The 14335-nt window shown below is 41.2% G+C and overlaps 1 protein-coding gene across 2 annotated transcripts in view; it reads right to left on the reverse strand.

The window, feature by feature from the left end:
* Nucleotides 1–3916, reverse strand: part of LOC127637683 (synaptotagmin-1-like) — a 278056-nt gene extending 274140 nt beyond the window's left edge. For both annotated transcript variants that reach the window (XM_052118892.1, XM_052118890.1), the window contains exon 1: nucleotides 3663–3916. The gene's annotated coding sequence lies outside the window, so the exon portion shown is untranslated. The remainder of the gene's footprint in view (nucleotides 1–3662) is intronic.
* Nucleotides 3917–14335: the final 10419 nt, after the last annotated feature.

Genomic DNA, 14335 nt, shown 5'->3' on the forward strand with positions numbered 1-14335 from the left:
AGCACATTCATTTCACAAGGTCAAGGGTTATGTAAATAATGTATTTACAAAGCATAAAAATGTCCTGTATACATTTCGCACAAAAGTATAGAAAAAACAAACCTTTTCAGTTCTTGTATATTGTTTTAAAGCAAAGAAAATATAGTCTCATCATTCTTTTACTGACCTTGAAAGAGCTCCAGTGCTCTGATACATCAAACAATATTTATTCAACAGCCTTTCCCATGAGGCTCTCCTGCTTGTGATTTGTATGACCCCTGCTGCTTGCCTGTATAAACATAGCCTTGTTTTTTGTTATCCATCTCAGTCATTGGGCGAAGAATTATAGTGTTACTGTTCAGGAGGGTCCCAAAAGAAGCCACCAATAGGTTGCAATGCTTGAATTAGTTATTTCATTGTGAGCAATCCACTGGACATAAATTATAACAACCCCTTATAGCCTTGACATATTTTACAAAGGACATCAAGTGGTGACCTAACTCACAACCATAATTGTTTATTATACAAAAAATGTATTTTTAATCGAACGCTGAAATGTATTAATATTACTTTAAACTACATAGTCCCAAAAAACAGCAGAAGTGTGCTTTATCAGCCTCACACATAGACAAATATTGTATTAGTATTAACCATATTAGGAAATGGCCAATGAAGTTGCCCAAAACAATGTGACTTTTGATCAATGTACGTTGCTAACTAAAAAAACTAAAAACTAAATAAATACGAGAAGTGTTTTGTCCTCCCTTTTAAAAGTTGTTAGGCCTATTTATTTTGATATCCTTATCATGCATAATTATATACAGTAATTAGTGGTAGTGATGGCTGAAAGCACTTATTTTCTTTTTGATCCAATACCAAGTTACTGGCACCAACAATCATCCATGCGATTGTCTAATCAGCCAATCATGTGGCAGTAGTGCAGTGCATAAAATCATGCAAATACGGGTCTGGAGCTTCTGTTAATGTTCACATCAACCATCAAAATGGGGAAAAATTTGATCTCAGTGATTTGGACCATAGCATGTTTAGTGGTGCCAGACTTTCACACACACCAGTCTCTAGAATTTACAAAAAAAGGTGCCAAAAACATCCAGTGAGCGGCAGTTCTGTGGACAGAAATGCCTTGTTGATGAGAGAGGTCAACAGAGATTGGCCAGACTTGTTCGAACTGACAAAGTCTATGGTAACTCAGACAACTACTCTGTACAATTGTGATGAGAAGAATATAATCTCAGAATGCTATTCTGAGATGCGGGTTGGCGCTGTTTTCACGGACCCAGGGGGGACCTTCACAATATTAGGCAGACTGTGTGCAAGCCTTCTCTCTCCTTGGATTATATGCACATTAAGAGGAGAAATAGTTTGTATTCTTTTGCAATTCTTTGCTAAAACAGTTCACTTTTTCACTTTTGTGACAGACCTGTGAACCACTAACTACGAAACACAGGACTAGATTGCTTAACCTTGTCGCTAGAAGTTCCATTGCATTGACTACAAAATGAGTCTTTCCATGTTTGTGATAACAATGATATTGTTTTTTGAATCTGTCCTTGCTACTCACAGTCAGTGTCACTGAGATGGTGTCTGCACCTGACGAAAAACTGTTACTGCACACATTTATCATGGCTGCCCCAGACTCTTTGTGGAGCATGTCAGTGATCCGTACACTTCTCTTGGCCAGGTATCTGCAGCCATGCAACCAGCTGTCCAAGGTCAAATCATAATAGAGATGCTATTTTTATCTTATGGCTTCTATTACTCCTAACAACGGTGCTTTGGCTTCTGCAGATATGGAAAAACATATATATATATATATATATATATATATATATCTCAGAATGATACACACACACTCAGGCACTAAAACAATTATTTTTCTACCTTCAAATTTCATCACGCAAGGAAACTGTGTAGGCAAATTTGTAGCAGACACAAAATAATAAAGGTGACTGATCATTATCTAAAAGGTTTTGTCTAAAGACTTCCAGAGATACGCTGCTGAGCATTTACAACAATAGAACAGATTGTTAGTACTAGACTTGAATCTTCCCTCATTAATGGAGATTTAACAAGGCTGATAATGCATGACATTGCCCTTGGCAACTGCTGGGGGCATTCAATATTTTTACGGTCCATGCGCTGCGTTGTCGTGGTTGCCAGGAAATTTCTCGTGGGACGATATTACGTATAACACCCTCTGGGAAAATGGAACCACTCAAGCCATCAGTTCCTCTCAGGCAAAAGAATGTTGTTGATGATTGCCATAATATACTACGTTTTGTCTTTTTGGGAGAACTCTCTCTTTAAAACGACAAAGCCACAACCAACTTTGTTGATTAGTTCAAGTTCACAATTATGTGACTGCCATCAAAGCAATAATTCTAATATACAGTAATATAGTATGATTCAGAGAAGCAAAGCTGAGACAACAATAATGGCATCTTACAGAACTTGCATCTTAATGTGTTCTTGTGGTCTGTTCTGATGAGTTTTGAGAGCTATTCCTCTGGTTTCGCTTGGCAACTGTTTAATCATAGCCCGTGAGCACTAATGTATTCCAGTGGAGGATCAGCACAGTTGAATTGGATAAGCCCAAGGCTACAGCAGAGCAATCCCTGCACCTCGCTCTCACTAGGCGTGCATAGCAACCACTGATCTGCCCAACAGAGATATGAGGTAATGACAGATGCAGGAACAGACTGCAATAGACACCAGGCTCTGCCTCAATTGTGAGTGTGGCTAGCTACAATGGCCCAAGCCCTTTAGAACATAATAGCTAAAGGAGATTTCAACATGTATTGGATGTTATACAATCCATCCTCAATTCGTGGGTGCAAACAAAGGGAGGGCTTGAGTTTAGAAGGGACCTCAAGTACGGTTTGTGTTGAAACAGCCAGTCTTGTATTTCGTTCATCGAGGGATGACACATGACACATCTACTTTCCTATATATCTAATTCTCTTCACCTGTTCCTCTTGGTTGAAGGAGAAACAATCTGCCTACCTGAATATATGTTGATGCGCTTCCACATATGCTCAATGAGCTGAGCAAAAAAAGAGCAGAGAAGAAAGAACCTCTTTTAGTGCGGGAATTATCTTTGATTCTGTAATAATTTTCTCCACTATCCTTAGCCACAGGTAAACCCATCACACGTGAAGGGTAGAAGGAGCAAAGAAGAAGAGAGTGTTTTATCGGATACGGAGGACTGCTACAAGATTAGTTTCTCTGGGATGAATATAGATCCCCTCCCTTCCATCCTCCCAACTATCCACCCACAGACACACACATTTCCACACACAATCAAACACATAAGAAAACACATCTCCAATCTCTAGCAAGTAATGTGTGAATCATTTTTCTCTACTTGGATAAGCATATCTCAGCTAAGTGTGCCAGTAGATGATGGGTTTCTTGCAGAAATTATCCAACCGAAAGAGGAAGGTAATGGTGCCAAAATCGGTGTTGGTGTGAAAACAAATGCCATGCTGTAGGGGCGGGAATTTCTTATGGCACTTACTACTCTAACCCAGTATCTGTCTACTTTAGAAATAGCGTCCAATACAAAACAAACCAGCAACACCTGCATGCAACTTTAGCAGCACATCAAGGAAAGGAAATAGAAAAAGAAAAGGAAATAGAGAAGGGGGAAATGGAGTGCCTACCTGTGTATAGAGTGCTGTTGTTATCTCCTGCTTCAGCTGGGAGGAAGTGAAGGGCAGATAATTTGCAAAAGAGAGGGAGTCACAGAGAGATGGAGAGGAGGAGTCCTGTCTGGAGGAGGAGAGAGTGAGAGCAGGATATAGAGACAGAGAGCTGCTGTTGCCACTATTCTTTGACGAGCCTGCAGAGAGTACCATGCATGGCAATGTGCTACCCCTGTTAAAAACCAGACAGTGCATGCATCTAGTCCAGAATTAGAGAGAGGGAGGGAGAGATAGTGAGAGCGCGAGAGAGACTCTTGCATGTTCTACCATGCGCCGTCACTAGGCATTTCCTTCGGAATCCCTCCAGTGAGAGTGGCACAGCATCACAGAGTCCTTGGCTGTGATTGGCTATCAAGGGTGGTGATGCACTCAGCAGAGGCGAAGGCTCTGACAAATATAAACTAAGATGACCCTCTCAGCTAGAACTAGCATTCTTGCACATCCCAAGCAAAGGGTGAAGAGGGGGTAAGAACATGCAAGGGTATTTCCGAAACCTTCTTGGAGCTTGTTTGTGTAAGTACTTTAGGAGGTGGGAAGCAGGAAAGTGGCATGGCAACTTGTAAACGTGTGTACTCACCACAAGTCTCCAAAGAACGTCTAGGTGTAGCGGTTGTGATTTCCCCAGAGAGAGCTCCATCAATTGCAAGAGAGGCTCACTGTCAGACAAGGGCAGGTGCTAATTAAAGAGATGAATTCTGGGGCTAACCTGACCTCCAGTCTCTAAGAAGGATGCTTATAGTGTGGCTATTATTTCATCCGATGTTCATTAATTTCTAAATGGCCTCGATCTGGACCGTGGATATAAGCTAACAACTGTTTCCAATGGTTTGCCTGATGTCACTTTTGGGCACCCCTCTATTCACTGCGCTGAGTTTTGAGCACTTTTTTTTATATATATATATATATACAGTGAAATGCCTCTAATTCCAAAGGGCAGGCTGTTGCATAAGAACAAAGATATAAAAAGTATGAAGGGTAACTGACTCATCTCTTTTGTTGGAAATTAAATGTCAGACTCTTCAGGCTTGCAAGAAGTTGTTGTGAAATACAAAATCCAATATGCTTATTAGCAGATATTTCATGACTTAAATGTAATTCTTCAAATAAGTGCGTGAACATTTTGTAAAGGAAGAATTGAAATGAAAAGGTCCCCATTACCTTTTCATTTCAATACTTCTTTTACAAAATATTCACACACTTATTTATAAAGAAGGAAAAACAGGTCAGATTTTGCCTATTTTACCAGCACTCTCTACAAGTAAAACTGCTTAATAAACATACTAAACATCTTAATGAAAATGTAAAAATGTATGGTTGAGGTATAAGAGTTGGATTAGGGGATAGAAAATATCATTAGCTCAGAATTAAAATAATATCATGGTTCAATGGGTAATTCTCACGAAACCGGTCAAGAATCTGGTGGCGACTGCAAAGAGAACACACTATTGGAGACAATGGACTGTCAAATGTGGCTGTACGTGATGGTGACACCCAGCATTCAAATGATGAATTTCAAATAATTTATCAATATAGTGGACTTTGTGGGCATGGACAAATGAAGGCCACAAGAACACATGTCCACATTAAGTGTGCCATTTGGGACAGGGCCACAACTAACGTAGTTGAATCTGTCAGCCTTAAGTCGATCTCCAAATGCATCTGTTGGAAATACAGCAGGTGTGAAGCCTGATGGTTCTACATTGAAAATACGTAATGGCTCAAATATAGGTCTGTGAGACTGGCATTAAAAGACAGTAAGCGCGTTTACATGCACATTCTTACACCAGCTATGCTTAATAACCCGGCAATGCTTGTGGTTAGGTTAATGCAATAAACCGTGTTCCTTTATTGCCGTAAATGTCATAAACGGCTTATGAATAACCCTATTGACACAGGTAGATTTTTGCCCATTACGCGTGCCATGTAAACACCTTACCCGGTCTTCTTACAGGTTCATCCAATGTGGCAACATGTTGAGTGCATGCCTCTTCGCGGTTTGACTTCAAAAGTAGAGAATAACGCGATTATCTCAAATGTCATGTAAACGCATATTTCTTGCCTTGTCAGATTTTTCATATAAGCTGATTTTAGAGAGTTAGCAGCATTTTGGTGTGCATGTAAACAGACTCAATGTCACAAAGAATGCACTTCAGAACTGGTGTTTGTACTGTGTCACTCTGCTCAACAATGCAATTGATTCATTGTGTCAACAACAATCTTACACAATCTCTGTATATAAATTGCACATGTGCACATATAGAATAGCATTAGCAAATGCTACGATAACCGGCAGTATATACAAATTGGCCTTCGAACACAACCAAAATACAAGTGTTATGCTGACCTGGATGCTGATCGCTCCTTCAAGAACATGATTTGGCGATAGTTAGAAAAAAGTCCAATGACCTGATGGAATACATCTGATTTTCACCTTTGTATGGATATATGACTTGGATGCTGTTAGCTCCTTCAAGAACGCGATTCACTTCAGTTTTGCAGTGGTTTGGGGGTGGAAGTACATCCTGACTAGTCGAATTCAACTCGACTAATGGACTCGACTAGTCCACTATTAAAAATCAGTAGTTGTGCAACCCCTAGTCCCCACCATGTTTGAACAAAAAAAGTTTTTGTGTGCAATGTGTGAGAACTGTACAAATGGGTAAACGAGAAAATTCTTTGAATAAACCCAATTAAATAAAGAATCCTTGTCACTAGCTGTTTGACTTAATGGGGTAGAATTAGCTTCATTTTAAAAAGATAAGAGAGCATTAAGTGACTTCTTAAACCATGTCTCAGTTTCAAGAAACATGCATGATGTTACATTGCAGTTTTAGAGGAAGCTCGTTGTGATTAAACCGAACTGTCAGTATCACTTTTTTTATTTGTATTTCTAAGGATCACAATTTTCTTTTTTCTTTTTGCAGTTGAGAGATGCCACTCTGTTTGCATTGCAGCAAATAGGCTCATCACAAAGAGTGACCAGCAAAGTACAAAGTCATTTGTGTATGCATAACAAATCTTACCTTGAGATAACCTGACTCACAAACACTCCAAAACCTGCATAGCCAGCAAATTTCTGCATTTTTAAAAGAAAACACTTGCAGATTTTGTATCTTCGGTACAGTATGCAGTTATAAAAGCAACCGAAATGGAAGATCATGCATTATTGATGCAGTTTGTAGGTAATTTAATGTGCACTTAAGATGACTGGAAAATTAATAATAGTCATCATTGTTTATTTTGAATAATGTCAACAGTGCTTTTTACATACTAATCCATTAGATGATTTTCAAGAAGCTCTTTATAAAAGTTGAGGGTGAAAAGATGAGAGGATGACAGCTAGGATGTCATAAATATGATATCTAAAGATTAGGTTTGAAATTTCAATAATGTTAATTAGTATGCAGGGAACTCTTATCCTTTTAATTATTCCATCACCTAGTTTTCTTTGAATCTTTGCACTCTTTTGAAATCATAACTGAATGTCTAGCAAGGCATGGACTTGGAATAGCACTCAAAAGTGACTGATATATTTCAAGTAGGATGTGTTTTTGGATCGACAGATTATATATTTTGGATTAGGTTTAGGATTAGGATTAGAGCTTTAACAAAAATATTGTCCAGTCTGCTGCTAAAAAAAAACAATCATTTCTCTCTGATTTTAAGGGTTAATGGTTAGGGTTGGGGTTAAGGCGGTTTCTTTGTACAAATGGTTTCAATTGGATTCAAAAATGTATTATTAACTCAGAATAAACCTAAGTGAGAACTCTGGAAAACTGTGAATTATATTTGAAAACATTCATATATGCACAAATAAAAAGTGCATACGACAGGGCTTGTACGGCTACTATGAGAAACCGCTCAAAGTTAACTGATTAATCTGTTAATCTGCGGGTCAATGTTCACCTTCTCTAAATTACTCAGAGGTTAAACTAGTCGAAATTCTTCCAATATTTTGCACAGTTTTAAAATACTTACGGATCATTTCAAAGATGTCCATAATTTTACTGTGAGTTGTATATGACCTTCATTCTTTCTCTCCATGTGCCCGCTTATGTGTGTGCATATATTGTAAGATTTATGTTACTTGCGTTGTCATACTCAGTGCAAAAATGGTCATGTCCCAATAGTTTCTAGATTGGATCCAGGGCACATCGCAAGAATTTTGGCTTGCATTTGTAAATTAACTCGCTAAATGTTTGCAGGATGGTTACCTCATACATGCTTTGTAAAAGCACTGTGTGTACACGTTATTTACACTTAAGTGTAATTCCAAATATATTTTAACATATATTTGCATGCAAATACACAGGATGGCACTTGTACACTGAGGAAACTTTCTGCTGCTACCACAATATGGAACAAGCGCAAATCAATCCAGGAGTAGACTGAATGGACTATGAACTAGTGGCAAAACTAACCGACAAAACCAAATATTCGACTAGTCTGTGCAATGCCAAGTGTACATATGGTTATTTAATAAGTCCCACTGTTCCCAGATCATGATCTTTTTTAGTCCAGGAACATGTCCTGCTTGGGTATATTACATTTATTTACATTTATTAATTTAGCAGATACTTTTATCCAAAGCGACTTACAAATGAGGAATACAACAGAAGCAATTCATAAATCATATGTTAATAAACCTTGTGTTGTACACATTTTATAAGAATGTTACTTTGAGATTAAATATCTGCATCACTGCATAATGTTGCTGATGAGCACTAATTTCTGATATTAATAATGATCTTCATTACCATTGGATGGTAAGTATTATTTGCAGTAACTTTACCTATGCTGCTATATCTCTTACTAGCTTGTGGCTAATGTTTTGTCCAGATCTATTACCTTTTTCAAAAACACATAAAATGCAATTCACTCAAAACAATTACCTTAATACACCTCTTCTATGATGAACATGTTTTTAATTTCTGAATTCAAAGTCATTTTGATATTTTTTCTGTGGCTTAAAGTCTAAAATATGTGGTGTAACCATCTGGAGACAGTAAATAAATTCACAGTCTCATTAAAATCTAACATTCTTTAAATGTATAGTACTTTTATTAATATGACTTTAAAAATACCTTTTTACCTTGATTTATTTTTTTAAACTATATATAAATCATTATTATTATTATTATTAAATGATTGTTGTGCACCTAAGGCTGGGCGATATGGTCAAAAATATTATCACAATATGCATTTTTGTTTAATATCTATATTTTTCACAATATACATTTCATAGCATTAATGGGGAAGGAAATACATTCCACATGTTTGTTATTCCTCAGAATAAATGTAAGCATAATGTTTGTAGCCAGTAAAATCTACAGGGTAAGATACATTTTCATTTAAAGTTCAAGAACTATTTGTTTTAATCCTTCATAAGGTGTGTGACCTCTTTTCAATGAAATTTTACCAATTTAATTGTCTTCAACAAATGTTTGAATCCACTGAAAATATTTCTTGTGAAGCTCTGCACTCCAGCTCAGCTAGCTTGCCAACCACCAATAACCATCACATAAAAAAATAAACACTTTCTTGCCTGTATCAAAATATAATGTGTGTGAGGGCACTATGGCTCATACAAAAAAAAAAGTTTAATAGTACATAAATAAATAGCAATGATGCTGATGTTGGAGTTGCTATTGTGTTTAGTCGATAGCTGTACTGCATTGTCAGTGTGGACTAGGACGTGTTTGTCTCGAATTAACTGGAGAAACTTCCTCAGGGCAAAGAAAACAGCCAGCAGCTCTAGGCAGTTGATGTGCCAATGCAGCGGGGCCCGGTTCCAACGGCCTGTGGCTGTGTGCCCATTGCACACGGCGCCCCAACCCAATTTGGAGGCGTCGGTCATGACCAGAACACGTCGGGACACCTGCTGCAAGGGTACCCCTGCCCGTAGAGAGCAGAGGTCTGTCCAGGGTTTGAGGGTTTGGCGGCAGGCGGTGGTAACTTTCACATTGTGCGTGCCGCGGCGCAATGCTCGTCTCGGGACTCGAGTCTGGAGCCAGTGCTGAAATGGTCTCATATGCATCGACCCCAGCGGCGCGGCCGCCGCGGGGGATGCCATATGCCCCAGGAGCTGTTGGAATCATTTTAGAGGGTCCACGGTACCTGGCTTGAGGGAATCGAGGCATTTCAGCACCGACTGAGCACGCTTGTTGGAGAGACGTGCTGTCATTGAGACTGAGTCTAACTCCAAACCGAGAAAAGAGATGCTCTGGACTGGGGTGAGCTTGCTGTTTTCCGGAACAGGCAATGCGGCGTCGGGAGGCAGTGAAGCGGCCCGAGGCTCCGGTGCTGAGAATAGACTCAAAGCACTTACCTTGCTCCGCGCACCCGGTAGGGGGCGGGTTCGTGACTAAGGAGGAGGTCTGATGTTGGCGTCCTCTGGACTTGTCTGAACCGGCCGGCCGGGGAACATTCAAGGGGCTGAAGGCGGGGACGCCGTGTACAGGAATCCGGGACTGTTGAGGCCTGAAAGCAGAGTGCCGTGAGAACGGCATTTGCAGGCCATGTGACCCAGAGACAAAGGAAATAGCTATTTTATTGAGAATTTGGGTACCACAGCCCCTGTTGGGGGGTGCGGCAAATGAAAAAACACAAAATTCTCTTCCCAGCCCTTCACCGGGGGATGGAGCAGTCTTACCACCTCCGGAGCTAATGTCTTGGACTCTGGGTGGGCTGTCTCAGGAGTGCCTGGGAGCCTTCCGGGTCCTCGAGGGGGTCCATGAGACAGGGGGCTTACGCTTCCCGCGGTTGGCTCGACGCTGGGGCTGAGAGCTGGGCCCGGGTTGAGGTGGAGCAGAAGGTTTCCTGGCCGCGGGAGGACGCCCTCGGCGAGCAGACGGGGCATGAGCCGTAGCGGTAGGTTTGCGGTGAGGCATGATGTGAGAGAAACAGCCTCCATCTGTTTCTTCACCATGGAGAACTGCTGGGCAAAGTCCTCGACGGTGTCGCCGAAGAGGCCAAACTGGGAGACAGGAGCGTTGAGGAAGCGAGTCTTGTCTGCTTCACGCATCTCGACCATGTTCAGCCATTGTTGACGCTCCTGGACCACGAGCGTGGCCATCGCCTGCCCGAGCGCCTGCGCTGTGACCTTCGTCACTCTCAGGGTGAGGTCGGTCGCTGAGCGCAGTTCCTGCAGCATGTTGGGATCAGGACCACCCCCGTGCATGTTTTTTAGTGCCTTGGCTTGATGGACCTGCAGGAGAGCCACGGCATGCAGGGTGGAAGCGGCGTGTCCTGTGGAGCTGTAGGCCTTTCCGTTCAGCAAGGATGTTGCTCTACAGGTCTGGGAGGGGAGTACAGGGCGGCCCTGCCAGGTGGTAGGGCTTCCGGGGCATAAGTGAAGCGCAACTGCCCTATCCACCTGGGGAATCGGCGTGTACCCATGCCGCGCTCCGCCGTCGAGGGCAGATGAGCAGGTGGCAGTGTGACGAGTGGAGAGGGGTGCTCTCCACGAAGACGTCAGCTCATCATGCACTTCCGGGAAGAACGGGACTGGGGTGGGACGAGGCTGTGAGCGGCGTCCAGACCCCAGGAACCAGTCGTCCAGCCATGATGGCTGTGGGGAGGATGGAGGGTTCCAATCCAAGCCCACGCTAGTGGCTGCCCGGGAAAGCATGTCGGTCATCTGCGCGTCGGCCTCAGCCTGGGCGTGCAGGCCCGAAAGCGGCAGCCCAGGGGAGTCCTCAGCGTCAGATACCGCACCCTCCGATGCTGCGGCGAGCTCATCGGCTTCGATGTCAGGAGGGTAGGCGGACTGGCTGTAAGGCGAGTCGCCGCTGCCTCGAGCAGATTTTTAATCTGCACTGTCGAAGCGCCCAGGGGCAGGAATGCACAGCCGTGCAAGCAGGAGAAAGCCACTGTTGTGCACCGTAAGATCCAACAGCATGCAGCAGAGGAATAGCAGGAACTGGTGTGTAACTCGCAGAAATTGCAGACACGACCATCGGCTCCGAAGAAATTTTCTGAGTGAACTCCTGTATTTGCGCCGCTTAAATACCCATATGTCCGGGGGCGGGACATGCAAATACCGGCTGCCAACTTCTCATTGGCCTTTTTTCATAGATCAGAGGTGAATATCGGCACTCAAGAGAGACCCCTAGTGTCGCTTCTCTGACACAACGTGGAGAGAGCGACAGAAGTGGAACACTAAAACGCTTGATGTCACATCATAAAAAAATCAACAGTAGAACTCACGGCTATGTTTAGTAGTGAAAGTAAGAGCATTTAGTTAAAGTAAGAGCATTTCCGCACTCACGATGTGACAAGAATTTAGAGACTAAACAGCTGTGTGGCCATAAGAAAGCAACTTGTTTGTGAAGCTAGTCGGAAAGAAGTGATTCAAAGAGTGGTTCAGGGAGGAATCAGTTTCACACATGCATTGGCCACCACAGAGTCCTGACCTTAACCCCATTGAAAGTCTTTGGGATGTGCTGGAGAACCCTTTACAGAGTGGGTCGACTCTCCCGTCATCAAAAAAAGATACAAAAATTCATGCAACTCCGGATGGAATTTTTTTTTTTGTGATGTTGCATAAGGTTACTCAATTACTCAAAGGTTTATAATTGATATCGAGGAATTGATTTAATTGCTCAGCCCTTGTTGCACTACATGGCATATTTAAAGGTTTTGTAGGAAATTTATAAAAATAAAAAATATATATATATATTTTCAAAATTATTATTATTTTAGACATTTATTTCTATGAACTTTCAAATAAAATTTTTGTATCACATCAGACAACCTTATTTGTCACTGACCCCTGTACTACTGTACTGTAACAAAGTAAATGTGAATCAGTGCACACAACCAAGGTGAGAGAACAAGAAACAAGTCTGATGCAGTTGAGGACAGAAGGTCTCTCAGCAGCAGCGGATTGGCTTTCTTTCAGCAGGCTGGCTGCTTTACACTCCAAACAGCAGGGACACCAGCTGTACCCTCCAGTGTCCTTCAGAAATAGCCCTTACCCAGCAGAAGCCTGGCCTTTTCCCAGGCCTCCCAGAAAAGTAAGTCCTAATGTTGGCCTAGTGTTAGCAGTACCAAGACCTAGCCCTTTCCCTCTACAGGCTTACAAGATTTGTATCAAGCGCTGACCCAAAATCCCAGCAAACACTGGCTCAACATCGGTCAATTGTCACTAAATGACATGGACGACTCTCATACAACAACTCATCGACATCACCACGAAGAATGCTGCGTTTACACGTCTTTGTAATTGGATACAGTGACGATAAAATCAAAGTGATGCTATTAATTATCCAGTGTAAAAAATAATTACAAATTAATAAAAGATTAATGGAGAACCTCCAGTCATCTGTAGTGCTAGATTGCGCATCAGTCTGTTGGGGAAAAGTGAACCAGAACAGGACTGTTTTTCCATGAGCCATCAGTAGCCAATCAATACTACAATATCTAAGCTCTCCTGAGGCTTTTGGTGTAAACGACAATGAACTTTGCCCCATAGCATTAAGAACATTTGAGATGTTCAGAGGTTGATATACTGGTATAGAATGATCAGACTTTAAGGGATAGTTCACCCAAAAAAATTAAATTCTATGATAATTTACTCACCCTGTTGTTTCAAACCCAAAAGGCTTTCTTTGTTTTCAGTGGAACATACAAGGAAATGTTAGGTAGAATGGCAAATAAACAGCCTTCCTTCTCTGCAATGTAATCCTATTGAGGACCTCAAATGATACCAGAGATGCCAGTAGCTAGAATGGTATTGATATTTAATTTTAATTCACTGAGCTTGACTCCTGGAACAAATACATATTTATATGTTTTTTAGGGAACTGTCAAGACATTAGGATGCACAATTGTTGATATTACTCTAAACTGTTATGCAGAATAATTTAGAAATGTTGCACTTCTTATGCTGCCTTCATGTGCTATTGGAATAATCCTACTTACCACTTCTGAAGTGCTAATTAAGAGCGTTGCGTTCAAGTGATTTGTTGGAGGAAAGAAAAAGAAACATGGACGACACCTGGTTCATTCATACATATTTTTGACATCAGTCACAACATAATACACATTACTCAGTTAGCTTGCTGACGATAATGGAATTTTTTGTCAAATACAAGCTATTTCATGGTTTGAAAATTCACAACATGAATCGAAAGGTTGCTGATATAAATTAATTTGAACAAATCACCAAGCACTTTACAATTAGCTGTATTTAGAAAAATTAATAAAACCTTCTCTAAAGAAAATGTGCTTCATCCCCATGTTGAAAGTTTAAATTTTCTCCCAACATGGGAACTCCGGTATAAAACTATCTCAGAGTTTCCGCTTAGTAATTACAACTTGAGAGGTCATACATGTGCAACTTCCAAGTGGGAAACAAATATTGACCACAATTCTGAGGCATCTTAGCATTTAGCACAGCAAATTAATCATTCTTTTTCTGTCTTGTCAAGGTCAAAAACAAAATTTCAGCAGTGAATATTTCAAATCCAAATTGTTACTGATCAAAGTAAATAGTACATATACACTCACCTAAAGGATTATTAGGAACACCATACTAATACTGTGTTTGACCCCCTTTCGCCTTCAGAACTGCCTTAATTCTACGTGGCATTGATTCAACAAGGTGCTGAAAGCATTCTTTAGAAATG

The sequence above is a fragment of the Xyrauchen texanus genome, chromosome 45 (assembly GCF_025860055.1).
Source record: "Xyrauchen texanus isolate HMW12.3.18 chromosome 45, RBS_HiC_50CHRs, whole genome shotgun sequence".
Taxonomy (NCBI): Eukaryota; Metazoa; Chordata; class Actinopteri; order Cypriniformes; family Catostomidae; genus Xyrauchen; species Xyrauchen texanus.